The following is a 14,912-nucleotide window of genomic DNA, read 5'->3' as shown; positions in this document are numbered from 1 at the left end:
AAATTAGGAGTAGAAGTAGGTAAATTCAGCCCTTTGAGCATACTCCGCCATTCAATGAGATCATGGCTGATTTCGCCCTGGTTTCGTATCCACCTTCCCAACTATTCCCCATATCTCCTCATCCTTTTTTTTATTAGAAATATATCTATCTCCTTCTTGAAATGATTCACACTCCACCGCGCAATGGGGCAGTGTGTTCCACAAGTTCACCATCCTCTGCAAGAAGTAGTTCTTCCTTATCTCAGTTTTAAATCTACTACCTCTCAACCTATATCCTTGACCTCTTGTACTAGATTGCCCCATAGAAGGAAACATTTGGTCTTCATTTACTTTATCAATCCCTTTTAAAATTTTATATACCTCAATCAGATCCCCTCTCATCCTTCTGAACGCCAGCAAGTACAAGCCTCAGTCTCTCCTCATACGTCAACCCTTTCATCCCTGGAATCAATCTGGCGAACCTTCTCTGAACAGCCTCCAATGCCACCACATCCTTCCTCAAATAAGGAGACTGAAACTGGACGCAATATTCCAGATATGGCTTCACCAACACCTTATATAATTGCAACACTTCTTTATTTTTATACTCCAGTCCTTTTGCAATAAGTGCCAACATCCTAATTGCCTTATTTTAATCACATGCTGCACTGCATATCAGTCTAAAGTTTAATTTACTCACCAAAATACTAATTATTTACCTTCACTGATACGCAGAATAAAAGAGACTTTAACCAGACTTCTTTCAATAAACTCAGAATATTGGATACATTATGAAATTTAAGTTCTTTTTGAAAACAATTTGCAGGAACTGGTATACACACAATTGTATCCTGGAATCATAACTATCCTTGTTTTAAAACATATCCCAGTACACACACACACACACACACACACACACACACACACACACATATACACACACACACACAAGCAAACAAACAAAAGACAAACAGATAGGATCTCTGCAGAGATGGGCCCCACAGGATAGGCTTTATAAAATAAAAGATAAAGTTCACAGGGTTTTTATGCTGTTGATCTGGAACTCCCTCATGTGAAGCCAGGCCACTGGTCCCAGTAGTTGTACAGAGTCTCACCAACAGAATCTCAGAGGGGAGGTAAAAATAGAGACGGATCAATCTCCTTATCTCAGCTTTTAAGATTTCCAATTGAAGACAAGTTACACCGAGATGAGGATTCTCTGGTTGCAGGTTGATGAACCACACATTGCATTTCAGGCAAGATAGGGAGAAGGAGAGTTGGGGCAGCCTTCTTTCTCAGCTTATTCCCCAGAACAAACTGATTATGAAAGCAACAGATCCAAAACTCAAACCTTGTCTTTGTCATGTGATTGCTAGTAAACCACTAGCCTTAGTCAAAGAACTAAAAAAAGAACAAAACAGCCCGGGAAACAGGCCCTTTGGCCCAACGAGCCTGTGCCGCCATTTTAACATTACCAGTCCCCCCCTTCACCCATCAACTAAATATTGCTGTGCAAATAAGCACATAGCTCCTTCCCCCTCAAATACGTACCTGGTCAAGTGATATCTTAGAAAAAGGCAAACTTGCTCCCAGTCCAAGGTGAATTGGTGACCTTTACAATAAAAATTCAAGGGCAGGATTTTCTGATTTTTTTCAGTTAAGTGTCAATTCAAGCCAGAAAAGCGGTGAGTAGCTTGCTGGCTACACGGCTGGATTTTTCCACCATACTTTTTGACACAGGAGGTGGGCAGGTCCCATGACGTCACGATGGTGGGGTAGCTCTGAATGGGCATGTCTTGTCAGCAACTTGACTGCTCACCCTGTATGCACCCCCCCTCACCACCAGAACCGGGTGCCCCCAGGGACATGGAAGGCCCCCTCCACGGACATGGAATCTCTCAGTCCATGGAACACAACCTGCGGCATCTCCCTGCAGAACCATCCTGGCACTGCCCCCTGGACTAAGCGTCAGAGGGCAGAGCCAGGCCAGCAATAGAGGAGAATTTCTGGGTAGTGTTGGGGTACTTCCCAGGTGTGACCTCGCCCTCCCACTGCCCCCGCCTCCCCAGATGCCGTACTTACCTTATACCTTTGGTGGGTTCTGTTCACCAGCTACCATGATGGGGGCCTCTCATGATTCATGTTGATCTGAGGGCATGTCGATATGAATGGACAGCCCAATGTAGGGAGGCAACCAGGTGTAAATGCCTGATTTGCAGTGCAAACAAGATGCAAATTGAAAGCCCGACTGTCATGTCATCAGAAATCCCACCAGTGTAGAAGTGCTTTTGGATTTCCTGCTCAATTCTTAACACCCTCTGCCATACCTGCTTAATTCTACCATGTTATGGCTACTTCTTCCTAGGTGATTTTGTACTCTGAAATTGTTTACTAAATCTGCCTGATTACATATTACCACATCCAAAATACTTTGATCTGTGGTTAGATCCACAACCCATTGTTCTCAGAAACTGTTCCGAATGCACTCTGTGAATTCTTCCTCATGGCTACCTCTGCCAATTTATTTTCCCAATCCACCTGAAGATTAAAGTCACCTCGTATTAAAGTACTGCCGCTTCTACATGCCCTCGGTAACTCCTGATTTATTCTCCATCCTACAGTACAGCTACTGTTAGGGAGCCTGCTTATTACCCCTACCACTGTCTTCCTTCACTCATATGGATTCTACATCTTCAGATTCAAAATCATTTTTGCTGTAGTACTTGTTCCAGCTTTCAGAACCCCCCAAAGCTTTACCCTTCCTTATTTTATTTATTATTGTCACACATAGGCTTACATTAACACTGCAATGAAGTTACTGTGAAAATCCTCTATCTGCCACAATCTGGCACCTGTTCGGGTCAATGCACCTAATCAGTACGTCTTTCGAACAGTGGGAGGAAATCAGAGCTCCTGGAGGAAACTCATGCAGACACGGGGAGAACATGTAGAGTCAAACCAGGAATCAAACCCAGGACTCTGGCGCTGTGAGGCAGAAGTGCTAATCATTGTGCCACCGTGCTACCTATGAACAGGCTTCCTGCCTGGCCCTACAAAAAGTCACATATCACTTATGAGTTCCCAGCTTTGATCTCCTTGTAACTATGTTTCTGTAATGGAGATAAGATCACATCTATTAATCTGATTCCTGCTGTTAAATTATTTATTTTGTGCCGAATACATTGTGCATTTAAGTAAAGAGCCATTCATTTTGCCTTTTGATCATTTTATCTCATTTGACGCTATTTGCTGCTTTTCAAAATATTTGCACACTCTGGATAGCGTTATCTAAATAACTGCCTTGCAATGTCACCACACAATTTTGCTTTGTAAACGTGCGTATCCCCTCCCCAGAATCTCATTGCATAACCCACCCCACCACCCCAGTCAGTTTAAAGTTCTTCCTACTTCCCTGGTTATGCAGTTTGCAAGAACTCTGGTCCCAGCTCAGTTCACATGTAGGCCGTCCAAATGGTATAGCACCCAATTTCCCCAGTATTGATGCCAGCGTCCTGCAAACTGATACCCACTTGAACCATACAAGTCTTTGTGCCACATGTTCATCTCTCTAATTTTATGTGCCCCTGTCTGAGATGAACGACAATTGGTTAATCCACTGGATTCCACCCAAGCTGTCCTAGAACTGACAGTTACAAGATGCAGTTCATAGGATCCCTGCAGTGCTGAAAGAGGCCATTCAGCCTACCAAGTCAGCACCAACTCTATGAAACAGGCCCACCTGGGCCCACCCATCCCCACCCTTTCCCTGTAACCCCACTCATTTGCTGTGGCTAATTGAACTAATCTATGCATCTTTGGATACTTAGGGCCCAATTTTACCATTGCATTGCACCTGGGCACGAAAACTTGGTAAAGTCAAGTGTGAGGTGAGTAGCGCGATCCACGCCTGACTCTGCACTGGTTCCCCCTTTACCAAGGCTGGAAAATGGATGCGATCAGGACCACACCCAAAACACGCGTGATGGCCATGCAAATGCATTGGGCTACATGCCCAACTTTACTGACACTTTCCCTTTTACCACCACGTACGCCAATCTGGAATCAGCGCAAAACAGACATGCTCCATATAAGTCTGATTCTGGCACTCTATCAGTCAGGGTTGGTGAGGAGGTAGGTGCATAACATCCGATGGCTCTCTGCTATTCACATGTGTCCTCTTGTTGCGCCCATTTTCTTTCTTGGCTTGGTGGCAACTCTGCCAGTGTGTGGGAGTGGGAGGCTGTTGCTGAGCAGGGTCGTGCACCCCCCTCTCGGAGGCTGTCAAATTGACGGCTGCTCTGAACTTTTATGTGACTGGCTCCTTCCAGACCCCTGACAAAGATGTCTCTGCACCTCCCAATCAGCCATGCATATCTGTGTCAAGTAGATCGCAGAGACCCTGTATGCCCAGGCAGGGCAGTACATCAAATTTAACCAGGCCCATCAGGAAGCTTGGGCTGCAGGGCTCGCAGCCATTGCAGGGATGCCTAACGTACAGGGGGCCATCAACTGCACACACGCCGCCCTTAAAGCCCCCTGACAGAAACCACAGAGATTTGTCAACAGATAGGGATTCCACTCCCTGAATGTTCAACTCGTGTGTGACCATAACATGAATATTATTTGTTTGTGCAAGACATCCAGGCAGTGCGTATGACAGCTTCATTGTCAGGAGCTAGGGCATCCCTGAGGCATTTGAGGAGGAGCCCGAGCTGCGGGGTTGGGTGATGTGGGTTACCCACTGAGGACATGGCTGATGAGGCCTGTGCGGAGGCCTGTATCTGCGGCAGGGACCCGCTATAATGAGACCATTGTGGCCACCCATGTGATAGTGGAGAGGTGCATTGGGCTTCCCAAAATGCGATTTCGAAGCCTGGACTGATCTAGCGGGGGTCTCCAATACAGCCCTCTGATCTTTCCCACGTAGTGGTCGTCTGCTGTGCCTTGCACAATCTGGCTCGACAGAGAGGTGACATACTGGGGGCTGACCAGCCGAGTGTCAACTGGGAGGATGACTAGCAGGAGGAGGAGGAGGGAGAGGAGGAGGAGGAAGATGACAAAGAGCATGCCAAGGAACACCAATCAGACACTGGAGGGCTGGCAGCCAAACTGCGAGGGCAGCAAGGGAGGCCCTGATCACCAGGCGGTTCACTAGCTAGGGGTTTGTGTCTGTGCTTCCATTCCATCCCTCCTCCCCCCAAGTTCCTTCTACATCCTGCAACATTGTCACACCAGAGCGGTGGGCCTGTGTTAGAGTTTTTTGGCAGGCAGGAGAGTGATGACAGCTCGCTAAGCACTATTATGATGATGCCCTGGTGCAAACTAGTCTGACTCCTACCTGAGCTCTGCATGCACGCTGGCACCTGGGCCCACATCTGGGTAGTGGGTAAGGGATCTGAAACCCCCAAACAGAGGCCCGGGGCAGGTGGAATTGCTCGTGGGGTCTGCAGAAGCAATGACTTCCTTTTCTCAGTGACACAGCATTGAGGGACCTCCCCAACTGACATCAACATGAAGCATCCCTCTGGCGATCATCAATGGAAGAGGATTTAGTCACAGATGGATGGTGAAAAAACATTTAATTGCAATAAAGGTGTTTAAATAAGACATCCTAACATTAAGCCTTGTGAACAGAAAATGTTAAGGTGCTTAAATATCTTCCCAAATAGTGCAGCCCTTCACCTGTGGCATCTCAGTGCAACTACAATTTTTTAACATACCACTATGTCTCAGTGACTCCCCAGAATGTACATCGGAGGTGGAGGGGACCAGCTGCCTATCATGCCTCACGGCCTGTGATGCCCATGGCGAGAATCCTCTGGAGGCCCTGCACCTTGAGGGCCCTGGATGGCTTCCAGGTATCTGAGATGTTTCCACGACACCCTTTCCATCCCGCTGCTCCTGAGATGCCCCGTGTCAGAAAGGTGGGGGGGGAGTCAGAAGGTGTAGCCACAGCCACGGTCTCCTGGCTGGAAGGCCCTGGCACACGCTCGAGCCTTTCCACCTCCCTTGGGGTTCCTGTGGACCCCGGGGTCACTCCATGTGATGGCGGTGCTTCTGCAGTGAGCTCCAGAAGCTCCAGCATCACCTGGCACTGCCAGCCCTGGACGACATCCTGTGTCCTACTCATGGTGGTTGAGCTCCCTGCCCTGGCCACCTGAGTCGAGGCCACCTCTCAATGGCCGTAGCAAGTGCTCTCTGAGACTGGGCCACACTTTGCAAGTCCTTAGTCGTGGCCCTCTGTGACTGGGCTGTAGCCATAGCCCATTGTATCTCAACACTGTCCTGCTGGGTTTCCTGCAAACTCTCGAGCCTCTCAGCCATGGGCTGCAGAAACTCGAGAAGCCTATTCAGTCCCTCAACTGTGGCCTGCTGTGACTCTGCTATCAGTTGGAGCCTGCCACTCATGGTCAGGATCCCCTGCCCTAGGCTTTCCACCATAGACACCACCCTTGCAGTGTTGGCCTGGGAACCGTGCAAGACAGGCTGGTCCACCTTAAAGCTTTGGGACACCTCCCAACGGCCTCGCAGTTTGTCAGTGTGGCTGTCAGCCCCTCCTGCATTCCCTGGCCCCGTTGCTATATCTCCGGCAGCTGAGGGAGAAGTGATCTCAGAGGCCTAGCATGTAGCCTGGGGCCAGCTGAGCCCTCGGCTCCAGCAGGCCCCCGCATGCCAGAGATCTTGAACATTCCTTTCTCCACCCAAAGTACATCGGCAGAAGTGTTGTGCTCACCAGAGAGTGACCCAGAAGCCTTACCACTAACTGGACCCACCAATGTGTCAGTATCTGGGATGATGAGTTGTGATGTGGAAGTTGATGCCAAAACTGTGCCACCCTCAGGTGAAGGGACGTCTAAGTCCCTTCACCTGAGGACTCGTCCAAGCTATCTGGACCAGGATGGACGGGAGCAGCAGTAGGGGCCTGGAGTCTAGATGGCCCTGGGGTGCCCAGATCTGTCTCTGCAACACAAGACACAAGGTTAAGCACAAGGGAGGGAGAGGAACCTGGGATGCCAAACGCGTGATTCACATTTCTCCACTGAACATAGAACAAAGCACCAAAAAAGTAATATTCAGCCTTCCAAGCCTGTAGCAACCAGGCTACCCATCGGATTAGTAGCACCCTACCTTTCCAGGAACCATATGCCACTATTCCCACCGCATTCACATTGCAGTAGACACACCCCTTAAATATCACTATCCTATCTGCATCCATGAATTCCCCCTGGGAGCCAGTTCCAGCCACTCACTACCCTTTTTGTGCAAATAAACATGCCTCGTGCGTTTCCTTGCCCCTCGCACCTGAAAGCAGAGCTCTCGGGAAGTTGCTCAAAGTGAGTGGAGGAAAAACAGGTGCATCTCCCTTCCCTTGACAGCTCCAGTGCCTGTTCATCAAACAGGGTGAGGACCCGGAAGTCTGGTTTACTACCCCCTGTCTTTGCCCTGTCATGGGAGTTATGGTTAGTCTTCTCCTGTAGAGATAGAACGAGCCATGAAAGAGATGATGGTGTGATTCCTGCAGAGTATCAGGTGGTGGCCTCAGAGTATCAGAGAGCATGTGCAGTGGGCCCCTTGGGGGGGTGCAGGAAGGAGGTGCTTGGGGGTCAGGAACTGAAAGCATGCAGGGTGCTGGGGATGGGAGGATCTGGGGGAAATTCGAGGTAAGATGCAAAATGAGGTTCAGCACTCACCTTTGCTGCACAGATGAGGTCATTGACTTTTTTCCAGCACTGCTTCATGGTTCGGGTGGCCAGTGCCCTGGCACTGACCGAGGCAGAGACTTCCTCCCAGGCCGCATTTCCATCAGCTCCCTTGGGTCAGCATCCTCCTGGGGGGAAAAGGGTGTCCCACCTCGCCTCTGTTGCATCCAGTAGCCCCCCCAGGTCACCTTCAGAAAATCAGAGGGGGGGGGGGGGGCGGTGTTGGGGAGTGGGGGCTGATCGTGCGCACATTTTGTGCAGGAATGCCTGCCTGCCTATCCATTCTTGAGTTTTTAATGGATCTGCCCTCAGGGCAGATCCACTGCAGGCAATTTGAGAGAGAATTCCAGCAAGTTCCATGCAATTTGCATGTTAGCATTGAGGTGAAGGCAAGTGGGAACTTCCAGGTGTGCTGATGGGGAGGTGGGGGGTGGGGAGGGGGTTGGGGGAGTACGGTGGCGGAGTGAATCAGCGCCTCAACGATTGGGAATTTCTGCATTTCTGTTCCTGTCGAAGGAACAGCGTTTCCAAAAGCTTGTGGGTTTACTACCAAATAAACTGGTTGGACTTTAACCTGATGTTCTGAGACTTCTGACTGTGTTTACCACAGTCCAATGCCAACATCTCTACATCAATGATTGGGGACAGGGGAGAGAGAGGAAGGTGTCACACAGCCATTGGAGTCCGGAGGAGATGGGGGCCTTGTGAAGGAGGGTCCAGGTGGTGAGGAGATGGATCATTCTACCTGATATCTGTAGGGTGGAGGGTTGCGGTGGATCTCTCTTCCTGAGATCGATGAGGTGAAAAGGAGGTTTGCTGCCACTGTGCCTGAGATCAGTGAAGGGGAAGGGGGGTTCTGCTGCCACTCTGTCTGAGATCATTGGGGTGGGGAAGTGGGGTCTGCTGCCACTGTGCCTGAGATCGATGGGTTGCAAAAACTTGCAAATCATAATTTAAGAGCTAAAGAGTCCAGCAACATGTCGTGAACTGGACTTCCAAATAGCAAAACAAGACTGAAAGAAACTTCTTCCACAATCTGGCAATATAATTTGGTGGGTGTGTTTGGTAACTTGATAAACCATCTGAGCTTCGCTCTTTCACACAAACTACATCATCCAGGCTCTTGCGTAATAAAGAAAAGCAAGTCAAATTAGATTGGAGAACAGTTCGTGTGGTTTAACAGAACACACTGCTGCCTCAGTAAATCTAAAACAAAATAAACTCTGCTGAATTGTATTGTATGCTCGACAAACCACATCTTGAACATTGTATTTGGTTCAGGTAACAGAGCAAAAAATAAGAATGCTTCTCTGACCTTGCTGGCTGAAGAAGACATTAAAAATTGTTACTTTTTTTCTCCATAGGTGAAACAACAGCTGACAATTGGATATAGTCAATCAATCTGGGATTGATTACCATGTCTTTGCAACATTTTTGACTCCTTTCCAAAGTTCAGTATGGAACCAATCAGAAAGCATAGCAATTCCTGGGACATATTTGCTGGGAAACCTCCCTAGGTAACCAATACGTAAGGCCAGATACGTCAATAAATTGCTGCCAGGTTGTGAAAGGGGGTAGCAGGTGGATAACTTGGTGGACTGTACATTGCAACTTTGGTGGCTGAACAAATGGGACAGACCCAGGGTGCGGCCCTGAACTCCTGCCATTCCCATAAACCATCCAGGTGAGTTGATCCCTCTCCCAGCCCACAGAGCCAGAAAATATTAAATAGAGAAGGGAAGGTGAACTTACTTCAAAACACTACAAGGCCATATTAAATTGAGGGAAAAATATGTTTCGGATAACGGATAGGAAGAAATCCTTAAAGAGTGTGTACAATTTTGTGGTCTTCTTTGATTCTCCGCACTAGACTTCTGTTTCCTGCCATAAGAAATCCCTCCACTGCTAAAACAAAACTGGACAGCCGAGTGCTAAGAACATACCCGATCTGACTTAACTCTATTTCAAATAGAAGTCCACCAAAAAGTGTAATCCAACCTGATCTGAATTTCAGTCTAATCTAGTTTCATGATCTGTTTTGCATGCCCTAGCAAAAGATACAATACAACACGGATCATAGCTCAAAGTATAATCAACCAGACCTTACTTAATGGATGTATAGAAGCTTAATTAAATGGCATGTAAGAGAAGACCCAAAACTGGATCCCAGCAGTTGAATTACATACACTCAAGACCCAATTTACAATGATTTGGTTTGCAGATATTCGGAGGGCAGATACTTTATATCCTACTGTGCATTGGGATAAATGAATCACAATTCAGAAATGCCTGCTGAGTAAAAAAAAAGATTGTGACTATTTTATGACAGGAATTAAAATTACAATTAATAGCTTCCTTATTTAATGTTTCATTTTAGTCGCAAAACACAAAGCATAGTCTTTAGGGAAAGAATTTGTGAATGTGCAATCGCTGTTGCCTTTTATAAAAGAAAGTGTTTAAAAGGATGTCTCACTCACCTTTCAGAGGTGGAACAAAAGCTTTGAAAACCGGATATGCTTGTAATTCAGCACCTGGCAGTGAGGTGCTACTAGTATAAAACCTTTGATGGCAGATTATCCAAATCAGGCAGCATGGTCATATTTATCTATGCAGTTAGTTGAAGTACTTTGCAGTTGACGATTTGTAGAAACCCATTTGTCCCGGTCCAGACAGTACAGCCTGTTAATTGTCCCTGAAACTCAAAGTTGTACTTTTGTACTTCCTTATTGGCACTCTGCCCATTACTGTGACAACATTATTTAAAGGTGGACTGTCATGCAGGCAGCTGCTAGCAGCATTGTAAACACATAAAAATACACTTTCTCCAAGAGTTAGATTGAATGGATCAAATTTTACTACCACTGACTGATATCTTCGAGAAAATAATATGACCATGTCAAAGGTATGCAAATTCAACTCTGAAGGTCATGGTTTAAGACATCCCAGGTCAGTTTAACTACTGTATCCTAGTTAGTATTAGCATAATTGCATGCGATGTTTTAACATTACAGTCATGATCCGTACAGAGTGGCCACATCAAAAAAAAACTGGCCATTTAAGTGAAGGTTAAATAAATAAAGAAAATTCTCTGTGCTAATTGTATTTAAATTTATGTTCACGTGGCAGCAACTTTTGTACTTGTGTCAGCTGAGTTTAAACAATGTCCCATTGACTCCTCCCTCCTCTTCAAACAATCTTATGGTAATTTAAAAGAAAATTTAACTCCATCCTTAAAGTTACAAAGCCAATGCTTAGAATAGACTGAGCAGATCCCAATTCCATTCCTTGCTTGCTCCAAAAACCAAATTCAAAACCTATTTGAATCCAATTCATGGCCCCCGTAAGAGAGAAAAAAGATCCAAGGTGACAAGATAAAACATTGTACCCCACCTTCCGTGTGATATGACGTTTGATCTGAGCCAAAGGGGCAATCCTACAGACACAGAATAAAAATATCAGAGCAACTTCATTCCAGTGTTATTGTGCTCCAGGATGCTGCTATCAAACAAACCCATTTTGGTAGGACCCACTGTACTGGACCTTAGGAAAATGAAATGAAAATCAGATCTGATCTGGGCACAGTGATCAGTCCCCGAAACCCAAAGCCACCCGACAGGCCTGACATGATTTTGTGGCAATAAAAAAAGCCAACCATGACTCAAACAAACTACCTCGTTAGTGAGTTACAAGGGTCAGGTATTCAGCTATTTATTTATTTAATGAATTATATTAATGATAGTGATTATTACATTTGCAACAGAACACATTTTCTTTTGCATGTTTACCCATTCAACTTGCTTTATTCCCTCATGGAATTATTACCAACAGTGAAGAGATCTGCTGCCAAGATATTACCAGCAATTGCTGAAAGCACCTCTTAGAATCATGGAATCGTAAAATCATGGAATCCCTACAATGTAGATAGAGGCCATTCGGCCCATCGAGCCAACACCAGCAACAATCCTAATTAGCTGCCTCCACCATGCAATGAAGCTTAGCTGGCAGTCAAGTGCAGAGGGATTCACAATACAAGGGACACTCCTTTCTACATAGTGTGGTGGGTGCCTGGAACTCATTGCCGGGGGAGGTAATGGAAGCAGATACGATAGTGACTTTTAAGGGGAGTCTTGACAAAGACATGAATAGGATGGGAATAGAGGGATATGGACCCCAGAAAGGTAATGGTTTTTAGTTCAGTTATGCAGCATGGTCGGTGCAGGCTTGGAGGGCCAAAGGATCTGTTCTTGTGCTGTAATTTTCTTTGTTCTTAATTTCTAGACAGAGACAATTGAGTGCTGCAAGAGAGGGAGATTTTCAGGGGCAGGGGCTGGGGGGTGTAAGTGGTGTTGCTTCAAATGGAAGTGCTCATGAAGACCTCTTCTGTGATGAGAAGATGATAAAGTACTGTAAGAGGCCCCAGAATGGTGGGTTGACTCCTCCAGAGGATGTGACGTCAATTTGGGTGGAAATGACACATACTAAAGGAAGACAGGTAGTGGTAGGTGTATTGTATAGGCCGCTCAAAAGCAGCCACACAGTAGGAAAGAGTTTAAATCAACAAACAACAAATGCATGTAACAAGAGCATTAATCATGGACAACTTTAATTTTTATATAGATTGGGCTAATCAAATTGGAAATGGAAGCCAAGAGAATGAATTAATCGTGTGCATCTGAGATGGTTTCTTGGAGAAGTTAGTTATAAAGCCAACTAAGGATCAGATTCTTTTGGATCTGATAATGTGTAATGTGTAAATGCTCTCAAGCCTAAGGATTCCCTAGGAAGTAGTGATCACAGTATGATAGAATTTGGCATTCAGCATGAGCAAAAGAAAATTAAGACTGAAATATCAATGTTAAATTTAAAGAAGGGGAATTATGAGGATGAAATTGACCAAAGCGAACTGGTCATACCAATTAGTAGGTAAGACAATGAATGAGCAGCAGCAGACATTTGGGAAAATAATTCATGACTCCCAGTAAAAGTCCCTATGAGAAGGAAAAACTCTAAGGAGGTGAATAACCTATCATGGATAACCAAGGAAGTTAAGGGGGGTACTAAGTTGAAAGCGGAAACATAAAAAAGGGCAAAAATTAGTGGTAGACGAGAAGAGTAGGATAGATTCAGAGTGCAACAAAGATGGCCAAAATAAATTTGGAAGGGAAAATAAACAATGACAGTGAGCTAACAAGAAACATTAAAACAACAATAAGAGCTGTTTTAAGTACATTAAATGAAGAGAGAAGTAAAAGAAAACATTGGCCCCTTAGAGAATGAAATAAAGGAAGTAACTATGGGGGACAAAGAAATGGCATTGATCTTTACTGTAGACTATACTACAAGCATCCCTGAAGTAGCAGAAATTACAGTGGGGGTGGGGTGGAGGTTGTTTTGGAGATCAGTTAACTTAGCTCCAGTTATTGGAAAATACTAGAATCAATTATCAAGGAAAAAATAGGAAAGTCATAATCTGACCAAGCAGAGTCAGCATGGCTACATGAAGAAGATATCATGTTTGACAAATCTACTAAAGTTCTTGAGTTCTTGAGTACGAGAGTACCTGGATTTTTTTACTTGGCACGCCATAACATTCAGGGCTACAAGCCAAGTGCTGGCAGGTGGGATTAGGTGGGCAGGTCAGGACCTTTCATGCATTGGTACAGACTCAATGGGCTGAAGGGCCTCTTCTGCACTGTAGTATCCTGAGATTTTCTGATTCTCTGTGCAGGTATCAGCCTGAGTTGATAGAGGAGAACTAGTAGATGTTGTATATTTGAATTTTCAGAAGACAGTTAATAAGATGGCACACAAAAAATTCCTATGCAAGGTAGGAATTCATGATGTTGGAGATAATATTCTGGCATGCATAGAGATTGGCTAACTAACAGGAAGCAGTGAGTACCAATAAGTGGGTCTTCAACCAGGTTGGAGGATAGTAACCAGTGGAATTCCACAAGGATCAGTGCTCGGACTGCAGCTCTTCACAATATACGTTATTGAGAAAGGAACAGAGTGTACTGTGGACAAATCTATGGATGATACAAAGGTGGGAGGGAAGGCAGATTGTAAGGAGGATATAAATAGTTTACAGAGAAATATTGACAGGTTAAATAAGTGGGCAGCAAATTGGCAAATGATCCTCAACGTGGGAAAATGTGAGATTGTTCATTTTGGAATAAAGAATGGTGAGGCGGCTTATTATTCAATCGGAGAGAGACTACAGAAAGCTGTAGCACAAAGAGACTCAGGGATCTTTGTTCATGAAACCCAAAAGCTCGCATACAAAGTGCAGAAGGTAGTAGGGAAGGCAAATGGAATGTTGGCTTTTATTTCAATGGGACTGGAATATAAAAATAAAGAGATGTTATTGCAACTGTATAAGGTACTAGTGAAGCCACATTTAGAGTGCTGTGATGGGGGGTTATCCTGACTTGAAACGTTAGCTCTACTCTCTCCTCAGATGCTGTGAGACCTGCTGAGATTTTCCAATTTTTATTGTTTTTGTTTCTGTTTTTGTTTAGATTACTGTGCATAGTTTCACTCCCTTTAGTTAAGGGAAGATATATAATTGGAGACAGTACCAGAGTGGTTTACTAGGATGACTGTGACTGTCAGAATAGAAAAGGTCGCACAGGTTGGGTCTGTACCCTTTGGAGGTCAGAAGAATGAGAGGGGACATGATTAAAACAAATAAGATTTATGTGTTAGACAGGGAAAATGTTGGCAGGATGTTTCCACTCATTGGACAACATAGGACCTGAGGGCATAGTCTCTCAGTAGGGGATACACATTTCAGATAGATTTGAGGAAGAATGTCTTCCCTCAAAGAGTGGTGAATAGTTGGAATTTTTTACCCCAAGAATCTGTGGAGTCCTTAAATATTTTCAAGACTGTGATCAATAAGTTTTCAATCAGTAGGGAAATTAAGGGTTACAGAGAGAAGGCAGCAAAGTGGACATGGAGACTTTTAGATCAGCCAAGATATTACTAAATAATGGAGAAGGTGTGAAGGGCTGAAAGACCTACTCCTGTTCCTATTTCTTATGGGCTTACAGAAGAATACCTGCAGCTGTTTCTGGACCTCTGTGAGCATTTTAGACTGCCATGTTGCCCACGACTATGCTCGTGAGAGCCCACTTCTTGGGGAAAATGGCTCTTGATTGGACCATCATTGGCTTCATTACCCACCTGCTTTAATGGGGCTGGCTGCCAATTCCCATGGCCGCCCACACC

General features: G+C 45.3%; 1 protein-coding gene across 1 annotated transcript in view; it reads right to left on the bottom strand.

The window, feature by feature from the left end:
• Positions 1-10,409, bottom strand: part of LOC145338894 (coiled-coil domain-containing protein 68-like) — a 58,433-nt gene extending 48,024 nt beyond the window's left edge. The window contains exon 1 of the mRNA XM_080183320.1: positions 10,157-10,409. The gene's annotated coding sequence lies outside the window, so the exon portion shown is untranslated. The remainder of the gene's footprint in view (positions 1-10,156) is intronic.
• Between the last annotated feature and the right edge of the window lie 4,503 nt (positions 10,410-14,912).

Source organism: Carcharhinus amblyrhynchos, chromosome 1 (assembly GCF_965287045.1).
Source record: "Carcharhinus amblyrhynchos chromosome 1, sCarAmb.v2.hapA, whole genome shotgun sequence".
Taxonomy (NCBI): Eukaryota; Metazoa; Chordata; class Chondrichthyes; order Carcharhiniformes; family Carcharhinidae; genus Carcharhinus; species Carcharhinus amblyrhynchos.
Note: the sequence above shows the minus strand (reverse complement) of the source record. Positions and strands in the feature narration are given on the sequence as shown.